A 16,062-nucleotide genomic window follows, 5' to 3' on the forward strand; every position below is an offset into this window, starting at 1 on the left:
TTGAGATTCTCTCTCGCCCTCCGCCCCTCCCGCTCATGCTCTCTCTCTTTAATAAATAAATCTAAAACAAAACAAAACAAACAAAAACAACAACACAAAAAAACAGTAAGACCGACATAACTTATTGTTTCCCTCTCTCCTCCTTTATCTGAGCACTCATTCTAGTAAATCTCCTGGGCGAATTGCATTTACTCGATTGTAAACAAAAATTGGCCAACTTGACACAGATCCTGCCCTGTCGACCCTCAGAGACAGGGAAATTGAAGGGACCCCATGAAAAAAAGCCATTTTTTTCCTTTGCTTCTTTTCTTGCTTCTGTTCTTTTGAGGACCTGCCCCTCCACTTTACACACGCCTTAATGTATGTCCTCCTTGTAAAGGTCAAGGTGTTCATGATTTCTTTGCGTCTTCTAGCACCATAGCTAACATTTAAGGGGTAATCAGGCCAGGTCGTGATGAATATTCTCCAGGACCATTGACTGCAAGCACCCTGATGCCAAGACCCCTGCCTCCAGGGCAAACGTGACTTATGGAAGATGCCCGAGCACTCCTAGTTCCATCAGTTACTGGATGCCTGGGAGGACACACCAGACCATTGCCCTCAATAAAAAACCCAAACCCCCAAGAAAAGTCGAGATTCATTCTCCTTTTCCTTTTTGAGTCTCGCAGACAGACGTTGTCTGTTTATCTGCTCTCTCTATATCTTCAGTAAACTCTGCTCTCACTTCCTGCAGGCTCACGTTCAAGTTCCAACCTGCGAGAGGCCAAGGGACCCTCTTGGCTGGTCCTGTGGGACCCTCCCCCACGCTGGGGTCCTTGGACTTGGCCTGCCTGCATCAAAAGGAGGGCCCCAAAGATGACCAGGGCTCCGAGGAATTTTTTTGATACACTGCTATGTTATTCTCTTATTAAACAGCCAAGGGAAAACTGAAATTAACAATGAACAACCTTGCCAAATTCTGCGAACTATTGGAACTACAGATGGGATTCGGAAAGACTGGCAGAAGGCAGCTAAGGGTGAGAATTGGCGCCTGAGTCCGTTTCTCCCAGATCTCCGTCTGTAGTACGCAGAACAAAGAGGAAAATGAAATCTCCCCGTACCCTCTTCCGGAACACCTCCAGAGCCCGAGGCATTGTTATATACTGCCGGAAATATTTACTGCTGGACCTGGCTAAAAAACGATAAAGGAGCTCTGTGGTCAGAAATCAGCCAAATTGTGGAGCTTGGTAGAAACATTTTTTTAAGGCCTTCTCCCCTAAGCTAAAATAAAACTCTGTACCCAGAAGGAAAGGAAAACCTTCTAAAGCCCTTGGAGGAGGATAACCTACAAGGTCATTTTAAGTTGCAAACCTGATTCTTTGAGGAACTGAGAGCAACTGTCCTTATCTCACAAACCTGTAAAACCAGAAATTCAGCTCTAGAGGAAGTTGGAAGTTCATTTATCCCCTCCCCCAATTCCAAAACCTCCACTATTAACCTTAAAAGGCTTATAACTTGCATTCTTCCCTTTGCCTTTGAGATATAAATGTTGAAACTGAACTTCAGGGAAGTGATTCTGATCAGAAGGAAAATAAAAGGGGGAAGCTCATTTGGAACCTTAGCTAATGGGAAATCGTAAGAGTGTGGAAGCCATAAGGTCTTCGTTTGTGTTTGTATGTTTGTGTCTCTTTGTATGTATGTGTGTGTTGTGGGTGTATGATTTTCTACCTCCGGGTGGTATTGTCAAAATTAATTTGTAAAAGACCCCTGTTTAGGGGCACCTGGGTGGCTCAGTGGGTTAAGCATCTGCCTTTGGCTCAGGTCATGATCCCAGGGTTCTGGGATCGAGCCCCACATTGGGCTCTCTGCTCAGCGGGGAGCCTGCTTCCTCCTCTCTGCCTGCCTCTCTGCCTACTTGTGGTCTCTGTCTGTCAAATAAATAAATAAAATCTTTATTTAGAAAAAGGACCCCTATTTAATTGGCTGGAAGACAAATCAAACACTTACATGACTTCAGTATTCATAAAAAATTTTCAAAAATGTGATAGAAACTTAAGCCAACTAGTCTTCGGTCCCATGTGATCTCGGCTCATCTTTGTCAAAGAAAATCTAGTTCAAGTTTGGCTTCCTTAAAAATAGATATTTTAATCATCTTCAGAGTTACCAGCATTTGATATGACATCTGATGTCTCCTAAAGCTTTTGTTTTTACGTTTTAAGTAATCTCTACACCCCACGTGGGGCTTGAACTCAGGACCCCGAGATCAAGAGTTGCACGCTCCTCCGACTGAGCCAGCCAGGCGCCCCTCTCATAAGTCTTTGTGGGTGGTCTACACATAGCCTCCAATCAGGTCTCTCCTGATTGGATGAAGTTGCCCCAAATGTGGGTTGACCCAATCAGGTTGGGATGGGGGGCCAGCAGTGGTGCAGGGGGCAGAACAAAGAGGGGGAAGCAGGCTCCCCGCTGAGCAGGGATTGTCATATGGAGGTCGATCCAGTGACCCTGAGATCATGACCTGAGCCAAAGCAGAGGCTTAACCCACTGAGCCACCCCGGTGCCCCTAGAAGTTTGTTGAATAACCGGCAAGGGAAAGGCCGTCCGGACAGTAGAGGAGAGGCTGTCTGCCAGGAGGTAGTGGGTCAGGGCCGTATTTTATTTTTTTACATTTTATTTTATTTGAGAGAGAGAGCACAAGGTGGGTGCAGAGAAAGAGGGAGAAACAGACTCCCCAGTGAGCAAGGCGTGGGAGCCATATTTAAAGCAGCTTCCTGGACGTCTGGGGATGCCTGGAATTCTCCCTTCTTTGATAACTGGGCCTGGTAATATGTAAGTAGCCTGTCAGTGAGTTAGGGCCTGTGGATATTTTGAGGTGGGTGGCCTGTTGGGGCTGCCTGGATTCAGTCAGGGGGTCGCTGTGGGCCCTTGTGCCTGGGTCAAGTTTCCATTGCTCACGCCTGCTGTCTCAAGGCGACCTCTACAATAATTGTTAAGAACAAGTAAATTAAATAGATGTAAATAGAGTAAAAAGGTTTTAGGTGAACTTTTTTATTTTTTTAAATATTTTATTTATTTATTTGACAGACAGAGATCACAAGTAGGCAGAGAGGCAGGCAGAGAGAAAGGGGGGAATGCAGGCTCCCCGCCGAGCAGAGAGCCCAATGCAGGGCTTGATCCCCGGACTCTGGGATCATGACCTGAGCTGAAGGCAGAGGCTTTAACCCACTGAGCCACCCAGGTGCCCCTGAACTTTTTTCTTTAATGTTTTATTTATTTATTTGACAAAGAGAGCAGGAGAACACAAGCAGGGGGAGCAGTACAGGGTCTCTGTTGAGGGGGGAGCCTGAGGGGGGAGCCTGAGGTGGGATTCGATCCTGGGACTCCAGGATCATGACCTGAGCTGAAGGCAGACACTTAACTGACTGAGCCACCCAGGTGCCCCGGAACTGTGGTTCTTTTCTTTTCTTCTTCTTCTTCTTTTTAAATTAACACATAATGAATTATTTGTTTCAGGGGCACAGGTCTGTGATTCATCAGTCTTACACAATTCACAGTGCTCACTATAGCACATACCCTCCTCAATGTCCATCACCCGGCCACCCTATCCCTCCCCGCCACCAGCAACCCTCAGTTTGTTTCCTGAGATTAAGAGTCTCTTATGGCTTGTCTGCCTCTCTGGTTTCATCTTGTTTCATTATCCCTCCCTTCCCCTATGATCCTCTGCCTTGTTTCTCAAATTCCTCATATCAGTGAGATCATATGATAATTGTCTTTCTCTGATTGACTTATTTCACTTAGCATAATACCTTCCCTCCCATCCATGTGATTGCAAATGGCAAGATATTGGGTTTTTGATGGCTGCATAGTATACCATTGTATATATGTGCCACATGTTCTTTATCCATTCATCTGTTGTTGAACATCTGGGTTCTTTCCATAGATTGGCTATCATGGACATTGCTGCTATAAACATCGGGGTATACATGTCCCTTCAGATCACTACATTTGTATCTTTGGGGTAAATACCAAGTAGTGAGATTGCTGGGTTGTAGGGTAGCTCTATTTTCAAATTTTTTGAGGAACCTCCATACTGTTCTCCAGAGTGGCTGCACCAGCTTGCACTCCCACCAACAGTGTAGGAGGGGTCCCCTTTCTCCTCATCCTTGCCAACGCCTGTCCTTTCCTGACTTGTTAGTCATTCTAACTGGTGTGAGGTGGTGGTTTTTATTTTATTTTATTTTTTAAGAGTCTCATGCTCTACTGACTGAGCCAGTCAAGCACCCTGGGAATTGTGGTTGAGAATCATTTCTGGAGTGGCTACCTCTCCAGTTTGGGAGACTGGAGGAAGGTTCTTTTACAAGGATTAGGGGAGCCACCAGCAATTCCTTTCCCAGACAGGGGACCAGGGCACCCGGGCATCAGGATGCCCTTCTCACAGTGCCCCAGACAGTCCAACACTACATCCCATGAGACGTTGGTGGAGGTAAAGAACCTGTTTATAATTACCCAAGTCCCGTACTGAGCTCCATTGACTCATAAACAGAGTTATACATTTTCCAGGAATGCAAATACTGGTGAACAACAAGGGAAGTTTGTTCATTGTTCCCCACTGGGTTCTTTGTATTGCGAATATAGTGTACTGTGTCTGTCTTGTTTGTGGCATTCCAGGGAACATTCAGGAAGATTCTGCTCCTAGCACACACCCCCAACCCCATCGTTATGTCTTGCAGCTCAATCAGGCCTGAGTCTTTCATTATTGTATTACAAATTACTTTCCTCTTATTCTTTCTTTATGTTACAATAAGGGCATTATCTTGATTTGAAAAAAATGCGTTTGTATGTGGGTAGGTTATATTACCCATACATTTTATTTCAGGGTAGTAAAAGGAGCATTTAAAAATATTTATTGTAACATTAGTCTATGGTGATACAAATAAGAATAATAGTTACCCCCAGGGAGTGGGTGGTGGGTGGTGAGAGGTTTGACTGCAAAGGGGCACAAAGGAACTTTCTGGAGCAATGGGAATGTTCTTTACCTTGATTGGGGTGGTATACAATTGCCAAAAACCATCAAACTGCACACTTAAAGTAGCTTGTTGCCTTGTAATTGTAATGTAAATTATGTCTCACTCAAGTTGAATAAAACACAAATTTAAAAATATTTCTGTGCAGAAAAATTTGAAAATATCCATTTGTTACAGCAAAGGAGGCACTGGATTTGCTAAGACCTTGAAGTTGATTAAGTGGATTTGACAGGAATCCAAAAACAAAAACAAAACAATAGCAAAGAGACCATTTCAGCTAGTGCTGTTTTGTGAATCTCACACAAGTTATGCAAAACTTTCAACTAAATAATAAATACGCAGATGTGTGGACAGGCTGGGTTGTGATGTGGGTACATTTTTGATTCTGAATTGTAGTCAGAAAACTTCGAAAACCACACTCTGGGGATACCTGGACAGCTCGGTGAAAAACAGAATGATTCTAAGTGTATAGGTTGTTTACCCTCATGATCACAGGGCTGACTGGAAGCTGCTGTTTGCTGCCACTTTCCAACCTCCCGAGAAGGTCACATACTGCATAAAACTAGCCCGGGAAAAGATCAAAGTTCAAAACTTGAAATACAGTTTTCTACTGAATGTGCATTGTTTTTGCACTTTTGTAAAGTCAAAAAATCTTAAGTTAAACCATTGTTAAATTGGGACTGCACTGCCAACAGGAAGACAGGGGAGAGGTGCCTTCAGAATTCTGAAGGAAACCACCTTCTATAACCAGCTAAACTATCAATTCAGCCAGAGGGGAAGTTGAAGACATTTTCTGAAAATGTCTTCATTTTCTTAAAAATTCACTCCCTGAGAAAACTTCCTCAAGAAGTTAGAGGAGGTGCTCCACCAAAATGAAAACATCACTAAGGAAGAGGATGAATTGGGATCCAAGTATCAAGGTTAGAGGTCGACCAGTCCACGTAGGACCATGTGACTCAAGGGACGCTCATGTTGAGGGCTGTCATCCCCGGCATGCCAGTTGCCACTGCACTGTTTTGTTTCATTTTTTGATTTTTAACCTGAGGCGAGAACAGCTGGGTAGACATGAACCACATTCTTGTCTGTATTTGACTTGTCTTGGCCCAGACCAGGATACAACTCTCCCTCCACTACTGGCTGCCGGATCCACTGAGGAGACTCATTTCTCTCCCAGTAAATGGGCTGCTTGGTTCCCACTTACGAGAGCTGTGGAAGGCTTGGGGGTTATCTCAAAAGTGGAAAACCCAGGGCTGACCACATTCCTCCTGGCTCGGGCATGCGGGACGCAGCCCACATTCTGGCCCTGCCAGTTAAAACTCATTTATGGTTAGCCATGTGCTTTCTAGCATTTGCTCAGGCCCTCCTCCACTGAATTCTCAAGATGGGGTTTGTGTAGAATCTCAAGGAAGCTGCCACCAGATTGTGACCTGGATATGGCCCAGCTCATCCTCTTCCAAGAACCTCTGCTTACGATGGGCTGGTCTACTCTTTGTTTCCATAGATAGAGGGCTCTTTCTCTTTACCCTTTTTTTCTCCTACAAAACATGTTCTTGCTTCCATTTGGCCCATGGCTTGGGAGAGAGCTCCACGGTGGTTACAGAGCTGCCCAGGGGCTGCAGGGAGAGGCTCAGGCACGAGCACCAGCACCAGCACCAGCACCAGGGGATGCCAGGCATGTCCCTCAGAGGCCACTGGGCTCCCGAGTTTCCTAGTCATGTTTCCGTTCTCTTATGATTTTTAAAAGACTCAACCATAATAGTGGATAAATAAAAATTATTATATACTAGGAACACAGTTACCATGAGAAAGGTGTTTGTGCCGTGAAGAGGAAAGTCCAGGGCATTTGATGGCTCAGTCTGTTAAGCCTCTGCCTTCAGCTCAGGTGATGATTCCAGGGTCCTGGGATCGAGCCCTGCATCTGGCTCCCTGCTCAATGGGGGCCTGCTTCTCCCTCTCACCTACTTGTGCTCTTGTTCTCTCTCTCTTTCTGTCAAGTAAATAAATAAATGAATGAGAAAAGTGAACACAGAGGCCATGGTAATGTTTACAGGCGACTTGGAGGCTAAGGCACTGATAATGATCTGGTTCCTTACCAGGTGATGAGTTTGCAGGCTTCTAAACTATTATTCTTTAAGCTGTACATAGGGTTTTATTTTGTTATTATTATTTTTTAAAAGGTCTATTGAGATTCATTTCTTTAAAGTTTTTTTTATTTGTTCATTTCAGAGAGAGAGACAGAGAGAGGCAGAGGGAGAGGGAGAAGCAGTCTCCCCACTGAGCCAGCCAGGAGCCCGACACGGGGCTCGATGTGGGGCTGGATCCCAGGACCTGGAGATCATGACCTGAGCCGAAGACAGATGCCCAACCGAGTGACCCAGACGCCACCATAAGGGTTTTATACGCCATGCTATGTTGTCTGAAATGTAATACAATATTTGAGTAGCATCTTACACAATCCTGGGTAGGAATCTACTACCACTAATGACATTCCCAGCTGGAGTGAACACACACGTCATAGGCATTCAGTTCTGTGGTCTCAGGGAAAATCTTCCCTTCCAAAACAAAACCAAATCCTTAAAGGCTATTCTTCTCAATAAGCATGTGTTTCAATGTTCTGTTAGGTCCTTCTCATAGCCCAAACACCTTTCTCACAGTAACTGTGCTCCAGTATATAATAATACCTATTTTTTTAAAGATTTTATTTATTTATTTATTTGTCAGAGAGAGAGAGAGAGAGAGCACAGGCAGGCTGAGTGGCAGGCTGAGGCAGAGGGAGAAGCAGACTCCCTGCAGAGCAAGGAGCCCGATGTGGGACTCGATCCCAGGACACTGGGACCATGACCGGAGCTGAAGGCAGCCGCTCACCTGATTGAGCCACCCAGGCATCCCAATAATAACAATTTTTAAGATATCATGGATCCCAAATGCAAGTTAACCATGTTCAGCGGTGTTCTCAGATTTCAACCTCTACTCAAGCTTTTTCTAAATTGCTCTTCAGGGGCACCTGGGTGGCTCAGTCATTAAGCGTCTGCCTTTGGCTCAGGTCATGATCCTGGGATCCTAGGATCGAGCCCCGCCTATGTGGTGGCTTACCCAGAGGCAGGAACTTTATGCTTGGCTTTCCTCATCTGTGAAATGGGTATAATAAAATCCCTACCTCACAGCTTTCTTAGGTGATATAAAGCATGTAGAATGACACCCTAGCACCCACTGAGTACTCTGGAAATGTTCTTTTTTTTTTTTTTTTAAAGGACATGTAAAGAGTTTTTAAAAGGTAATTTTCAATAACATCTGTTTTTAACTCTTATGTGTTGACTTTAAAGTCAATCCCCCGCCACCCCTCCAACATGACTCCGATGGAAAATGTAGCCAAACAATAGTACAGTAAATAGTTGGGCGGAGATGGATGAGAGCTCACATTTGCTGAGGGTTTACTCTGTTCCAGACCTCAGTTCTGGATCTTATGGAATTCCCATCACTCCTACCCCGTGACTGGACAGTGTTGGGAGATGCCACTGGATTTGAGGCCTGAAATCCAGTGTGGGATGGCTGATGTCTCTGGGCAGAGGGATGAATGGAGATGGGGGAGCCTGGTGGTGAAGGCCCCAGGGGCAGGGGGCCCTGGAAATTAATCTCAGCTCTTCTTATTACTAGTGGGGTGATCTCAGGGAAGGGAGTTCACTTCTCTGAGCCTCAGTTTCCCGTTCTGGAGCAGGAGGCTCTGAGGAGGGGCATGGAATCTACACAGTGACACTCATGGTGGCTGACACACAGTGAGCACCCAGCTGGCTCAGGCCATGATTAGAAGGATGAAGCCTCAGGTGGGCGGGAGACTGCGTGTTCAGGGGGGCTGCCCTGGGCCCATCACAGGAAGCTTCCATATCCAAGAGGATGAGTCACACTTCCTTCCTAGCATAATTTTAGGCAGAGTGGCATCTCCCGGGAGGTGAGCTGTGCCCTGGTCACACCCCTCACCTCCGGTGGCTCACAGGTCCCCTGCCTATGACCTCATAGGCAGAATGAAGGAATGAGCGCGAAGGTTGGGATGAAAGGAAATTGTCTCTGCTTGTCTCTTCCTCCCAATCTCAAAGTCTTGGATCTAGCACTTTTGGGTCTCTTGAAGAGGCGGGGCCTTACGGGATGGGCAACGGCCATGGTTACCCCTGGCGAGGAAGGTGGTATGGATGTAAAGAGTGAGCCCACGCTCCCAATTGTGAAGATTCATTCATGTGTGCAATCATTTAACACGTCTTTATTGGGGCGCCTGGGTGGCTCAGTGGGTTAAGCCTCTGCCTTCGGCTCAGGTCATGATCTCAGGGTCCTGGGATCGAGCCCCGCATCGGGCTCTCTGCTCAGCAGGGAGCCTGCTTCCCTTCCTCTCTCTCTGCCTGCCTCTCTGCCTACTTGTGATCTCTGTCTGTCAAATAAATAAATAAAATCTTTAACACGTCTTTATTGTACACCTACCATGTGCCAGACAGACCAAAAATCCTGGCCTTCTTGAACCTGACGGTCTAGTGGGAAAGTTAAACAATAGAGACAACACAGGTATTCTAGTCTGTTGGAGGGTGGTGAGTGCCATGTGAAAATATTGGGCAGGGTGAACTCAGGGCAGGGTTGGCAACCCACTGCCTTCCGATCATATCTGGCCCGTCATTTTGTTTTATTTTGTTTTGTTTTTGTACAGTTCCCAAGCTAGGAGCGCTTTTTATTTCTTTTAATGGTTGGGAAAAGGAAATCAACAGAAGATTTTGTGGCTCATAAAATTTGCATGAAATTCACATGTCATTGTCCATAAATAAAGTTTTACTGGAACACGGCCACGCTCGTTGGGTTACATATTGTCTATAGCTGTGTTTGTGTTATAACCACAGAGCTGAGTAACTCTGCCAGAGACCATATGGTCGGCAATGCCTAAACTATTTAACATCTTGCTCTTTGCAGAAGAAGTTCCCCGGCTTAGGAGATTGGGAATGGTATGTGAAGGTGGGTTGCGATTTCATATTAGAAAGTCAAGGAGAGCCTCACTGCAAAGTAACATTTGGGTAAAGCCTGAAAGAAAGAAGGAGGGAGCTATGCCAGTGGCGGAGAAGAATGCTCTCATTTAGATAGCTGCCTAAGAAACACACCCGTTTCCACCACCTGGATTCTACCATTAACCTCTTACTCTTCTTGCTTTCATCACATGTCTATGGATTCCTCTGTCCAGCCATTAATCCATCTTATTTTCCTACGGTGAATTTCAAAATCCTGAAATATTTCTAACAAGGTCTTTGAGGACTCAGTGGGCACCAAACACCGTTTTTATCACTGTTCTTAGTTCATTACTTCCACTCACTCACTTGGTTCTCACATCAACCCTCTAAAACATGTCAGATATGCAGTAGAGTATGTTATCTCCATTTCACAGATGAAGAATTTGAGATACAGAGAGGCAAAAGACTTATCGCTACTAAAAGCTTGCGTGGGGTTTGAACGCAGACCATCTGGTTTCAAAGCCCTGGCTTTTACTCCTTGATGCTATCTTGCTTCTCCTTAGTCTGGGTGAAATATGTTATCCATTGGAATATCATGCAGCCAGTATGAAAGAATGTTTAGAAGAGTCCCATAAAAATAATACAGGACTATGGTATGATCATGATTCAACCCAGATCCAATCTCTAAGAAAAAAATGCTCCAAGGAGGGGCACCCACTGTCACCAGTGGTAGCTTAGGGGTAAATGGACACTAAATGATTAAATAAAATCGTTTGTTACTCAGTGCAGCTACTATGAATTGAGCTCTTTCTTTGTGCTGTAACACCCGGTATTACAGGCTTTACGTGCTGTATCTTTGCAAGCACTTGCGAGGTAGGCACGGCTATGCCGGTGGTAGACATTAGGGATTGAGACTCTGAAGGTCAAGACTTCAGGATTCAAATCCAGGTTTGTCAGTTCTCTGAGCTGGTAAACCTTTCTGGGTCTCTGATTTCTTACTTTTCAGTGATAAGATGATTTACTTCCATAATGGAAAATCACTCTTCTATAAAGGAGTTTCCTTAAGAGAGTGGACTGATTTGGGGCACCTGGGTGGCTCAGTGGGTTAAAGCCTCTGCCTTCAGCTCAGGTCATGATCTCAGGGTCCTGGGATCCAGCCCCAAGTCGGGCTCTCTGCTCAGCAGGGAACCTGCTTCCCTTCCTCTCTCTCTGCCTGCCTCTCTGCCTGCCTGTGATCTCTGTCTGTCAAATAAATAAATAAAATCTTTAAAAAAAAAAAAAAGGAAAGTAGACTGATTTGAGTTTTATCAGCTATGTGTATTATTTTAACAAAAGTAAAAACCCTACCTCACACCACACACTGGAAAGTCAGTTCTAGAGAGACCATCAACCTGAATGTAATGCAAAATGATAACGTTTTTGTAAAACAACATAAGAGAAGAGCAGCACGTTTTGAAGCTATGGAAATGTTTCTTAAATAAGACATAAAAATAACTATTCATAAGGAAAAGATCAAGGAATTGGACTGCACTAAAGTTAAGACCTTCTGTTTATTTAAAAAGTGCCATTAAGAGAATGAAAAGGCAAGCTATACAGTAGGAGATGTTCATAGTACAAACAACTGAAAAATGGCTTGTGTCCAGCACATATAAAGAACAAATCCATTTAAAAAATGGACAGCCAGGTACCAGGGTGGTTTAGGCAATTAACTGACCAGCTCTTGATTTCGACTCAGGTCATGATCTCAGAGTTGTGAGAACCAGCCTGTGTTGGGCTCCACACTCAGGAGGGAGTCTGCTTGCAATTCTCTCTCTCCCTCTCCCTCTGCTTCTCGCCCTGCTCATGAGCACATGAGCACTCTCTCTCCCTCCAAAAGAAAAAAAAAAAAAGACCATTTTTTTTAAATGGAGGGGTGCTTGGGTGGCTCAGTTGGCTAAGCATCTGCTTACAGTTTAGGTCATGATCCCAGAGTCCTGGGATCGAGTTCCACATCGGGCTCCTTGCTCAGCGGGGAGTCTACTTCTCCTTCTCCCCCTGCATGTGTTCTCCCTCTCTCTGTCAAATAAATGAATAAATAAATTTTTTAAAAATTAAAATTACAATTAAAAAATGGACAACCCAGGAGAAAGTTGGGCAAGATGGGGTGCCTAGGTGGCTCAGTCAACTGAGCGTCGGACTCTCAATCTTGGCTCAGGTCATGATCTCAGGGTTGTGAAATCCAGCTCTGCACTCAGCAAGGAGTCTGCTTGAGATTCTCTCTCTCCCTCTCCCTCTGCTTCCCCCTGCCGCCACTGGTGCATATGTGGGCATATTCACACTCTCTCAAGAAAGAAAAAAGAAACGTCACTTAAAACAAATGGATAACCCAATAGAAAATTGGGCAAGATGGGGGGCGCCTGGCTGCTTCAGTAGGTTGAGCTCTGGACTCTCGATTTCAGCTCAGGTCATGATCTCAGAGTCATGAGATCGAGCCCATATAGGGCTCTGAGCTCAGTGGGGAGTCTGCTTGAGATCCTCTCTCTCCCTCTGCCCCTCTTCCTGTTCATACACACACATCTCCATGCTCTCTCTCTCTAAAATAAATCTTTAAAAAAAAAAAAAAGAAAATTGGGCGAGACACTTGAACAAGCACATCACAAAAAAGGACAGTCAAAAGGCCAATATGCAATTGAGAAGATGTTCAATGGAAATGCAAATTAAAATGCGAGTTAGAACTACAATGAGCTACCATTATACATCCACCAGAATGGCTCAAAACAAAATGCCTGACAATGCCAAGTGTTGATTAGGATGGGAGCAATGGGAATGCTCCAACATGGGTGGAGGGAGAGGAAGATATTACAACCACTTTGGAAAACTCTTTGGTCATATGTACTGAACGTAAACATATATGCCTTAGGATCCAGCCATTCTACTCCTGGGTTCTCACCCAATAGAAATGTGTAGTAAGTTCACCCTTGAACCACTCAGGGGTTAAGGGCACTGAGCCCTACCCTCATGCAGTCGAAAATCTGAGTATAACTTTTGACTCTCCCAGACGGTAACTATGAATAGCGTACCCTTGACTGAAAGCCCTACCAATAGCATAGAGCCGACTCACACATATTTTGTAGGTAATATACACTATATTCTATATATTCTATATCCTTACCAAGTAAGTGAGAGAAAAGAAGATGTTATTAAGAAAATCATAAGGAAGAGAAAACAAGGTTACCATACAGTAAAAAGTCTATGTGTAAGTGGACCCGTGTAGTTCAAAGCCATGTTGCTCAAGGGTCAACTGTATAGGTCCACTCTATGTTGTGAACATACTAGAGCAAAATATACACATATATACACATATATACACATATATAGCAATGCTATTTGCAAGAGTAAAACATGGAAACAACTTCATTTCCATCCATTGGAATATGGATGGAATATGATTGGTATATAATCATATATATGTATTGTGGTGTCTTCACACCACAGACGACGACTCCGCAGTGAGAAGGTGTGGACGGCACTCACCCACCCAGCCCGGACGAATTCACAAACAACCCAAGAGGTCATATAGCATCATATTCTTCACATCCTGTGGAAAAGGGGCACAACGAAACAGTCTACAAGAAGGCATCCTTAGGCAGCAAAACCTAAGTCCAGTAAAACCTAAATCAGGTGGGTACCTCCTCGGGGAGGGAGAAGGTAGAATCTGGGCAGAGGTTGGAAGAAGCTTATGGAAAGCTGGTGGGATTTATTTCCTCGCTTGGATGGCGGTTACCCATGTTTCCTTTGTCATAATTCGTTAAGTAGACTATTTACATTTCAGGGACTTTCTGTAAGTATGTTCTATTTCACAATAAAGAAGGTTCAAATAATTTTTAAGTGATTTGGAAAAGCGAGTTCGTCACAGCCTTATCTTACACTGAGCAGCCCAGGTGCCTAAGGTGTAATAATAATTGGAAAGCGTGTGGGCGACACTTGCTTTGTGCGAGGCACTGTTCCCAGCTGTTGATATCTGTCACCTTGTTTAATCTTCACAGCAACACTAGAAGCCTGTTACTATGATTATTGGCATGCAACAAAAGGGGAAACTGAGGTATGGCAACCTGCCAAAGTTAGTCAATGCTCAAGCTAGAGGTAATCTCAGGCCATCTGGCCCCAGATTAGATGTTCTGTTCTCCAGCACCAGAAGCAGAAGACATAAGAGAACTGGAAGTATATTTCCTAAAACACAGAGCTGTCTGAAAAGAGGAATAGGAAATGGTTCTAAGTTTGTCCTGAGAGTAGGGGAGGGCTGAGATTGAGCAGGAGGGGGCGGGAGGGGCCACAAGGGAGCTGGGAGCCTTCATCCCCTGCATCACAGACCAACAGCCATAATTGTAGTGGGGCTTTTAATCCGAGCTGGTAGATGGAATTCAGGGGCTACATGAACTTGGTTGGGAAAACCAATGACCTCTTTGCTTTTACTGCCCTATAAATCAGTAGTCCTCAAAATGTGGTCTGAGAATCCTTAAGACCTTTTCCAGGGACTTGATGAGGTCAAAACTCTTTCCACAATAATGCTAAAATGTGTTTGTCCTTTTCACTCTCCGAGGCTGCCTGATGGGTCATGACATCATTGATATGATAGCTAATGGAATGTATGTATGCATATTCTTGTGTTTTAAAAAACTTCTCATTTTAATTTTCTTACATGACAAATATCAGTAGATGTAACCCATATATACAAAACCTCTTTGGAGTCCTTCATAATTTTCAAGAGGGTATAATTTAAGAACAACTGCTACGATTGAAATTTACTGTGTCCTTCTGTCCTATTTGCAGACTTCCAGCTCTGCCACGAGAAGGAATCAGGGGTTCCTGGGTGGCTCCGTCAGTTAAGTGTCCGACTATTAATTTCAGGTCAGGTCGTGATCTCGGGGTCATGAGAGGGAGCTCTGTGCTGGGCATGGAGCCTGCTTAAGATTCTCTTTCCTTCTCCCTCTGCCCCTCCCCCCACACTCCCTTTCTCTCTGAAATGAAAGCAAGCAAGCAAGCAAGCAAGCGGTCAAAGATGCTTTCACATCCCACTGCAGTCATGTAGGTCTCTCACACATCTGTGCACTCACTGAAACTTCCGAGTTACGATAATTTTTGGAGCCTGCGTAGATCTCGAAGCTTAATGCATTAAGAAAGAAGCACGTGGGGCGCCTTGGTGGCTCAGTGGGTTAAGCCTCTGCCTTCAGCTCAGCTCATGATCTCAGGGTCCTGGGATGGAACCCCACATCGGGCTCTCTGCTCAGCAGAGAGCTTCCCCTCCTCTCTCTCTGCCTGCCTCTCTGCCTACTTGGGATCTCTGTCTGTCAAATTAATAAATAAAATCTTTAAAAAAAAGAAGAAGCACATATCTTACTTTAACACACATTTGTTTAAAAAATATTTTTAGGGGCACCTGGCTGGCTCAGTCAGAAAAGGATGTGACCCTTGATCTCAGGGTTATGAGTTTGAGCCCCACCTGGGGCATAAAGAGTACTTAAATAAATACTTAAAAAAAGATTTCCATAAAAAATATTTCTATAATTCAGTAGCATTGGATTCCAAGTCAGTGTCCAAAATCTGTGTACCCAACAGGCGGAACTGCTATACTTTGTGGGTTCTGTTTGTTTGAGAGACAGTGACAGAGAGAGAGAGAGAAGAAAACAAGCAGGGGGAGCAGCAGAGGGAGTGGGAGAAGCAGACTCCCGCCAGGGAGCCCGATGATACCCATGTGCTGGACTTGTCCCAGGACCCAGAGATCCTGACCTGAGCAGAAGGCAGACCTGTAACAGACTGGGTCACCCAGGTGCCCCAAACTGCTATACTTTGAATTAAAAAAGCCAAGTGGTTGGGTCATTTTATCTACTGATAGGAAGGGAGAACAATGAAAAACCTGGACCCTCTAGCCTTTTCCTGCTGCTGGGGGAACCTCCAAACATATTTTGTGGGAAGCCACTCTCAACCTTCAAACAGCCCATGAAGGTTTACAGGAAAATTCTCACTGGCTCCCGCCTAGACCCCAGGGCAATTTCTGGAGTTCATGCATTCATCATAATAAAAAAGCTGATTCTTATCCAGCCCTTACT

Source organism: Enhydra lutris, unplaced genomic scaffold, assembly GCF_002288905.1.
Source record: "Enhydra lutris kenyoni isolate GAN:26980312 unplaced genomic scaffold, ASM228890v2 scaffoldscaffold85, whole genome shotgun sequence".
Taxonomy (NCBI): domain Eukaryota; kingdom Metazoa; phylum Chordata; class Mammalia; order Carnivora; family Mustelidae; genus Enhydra; species Enhydra lutris.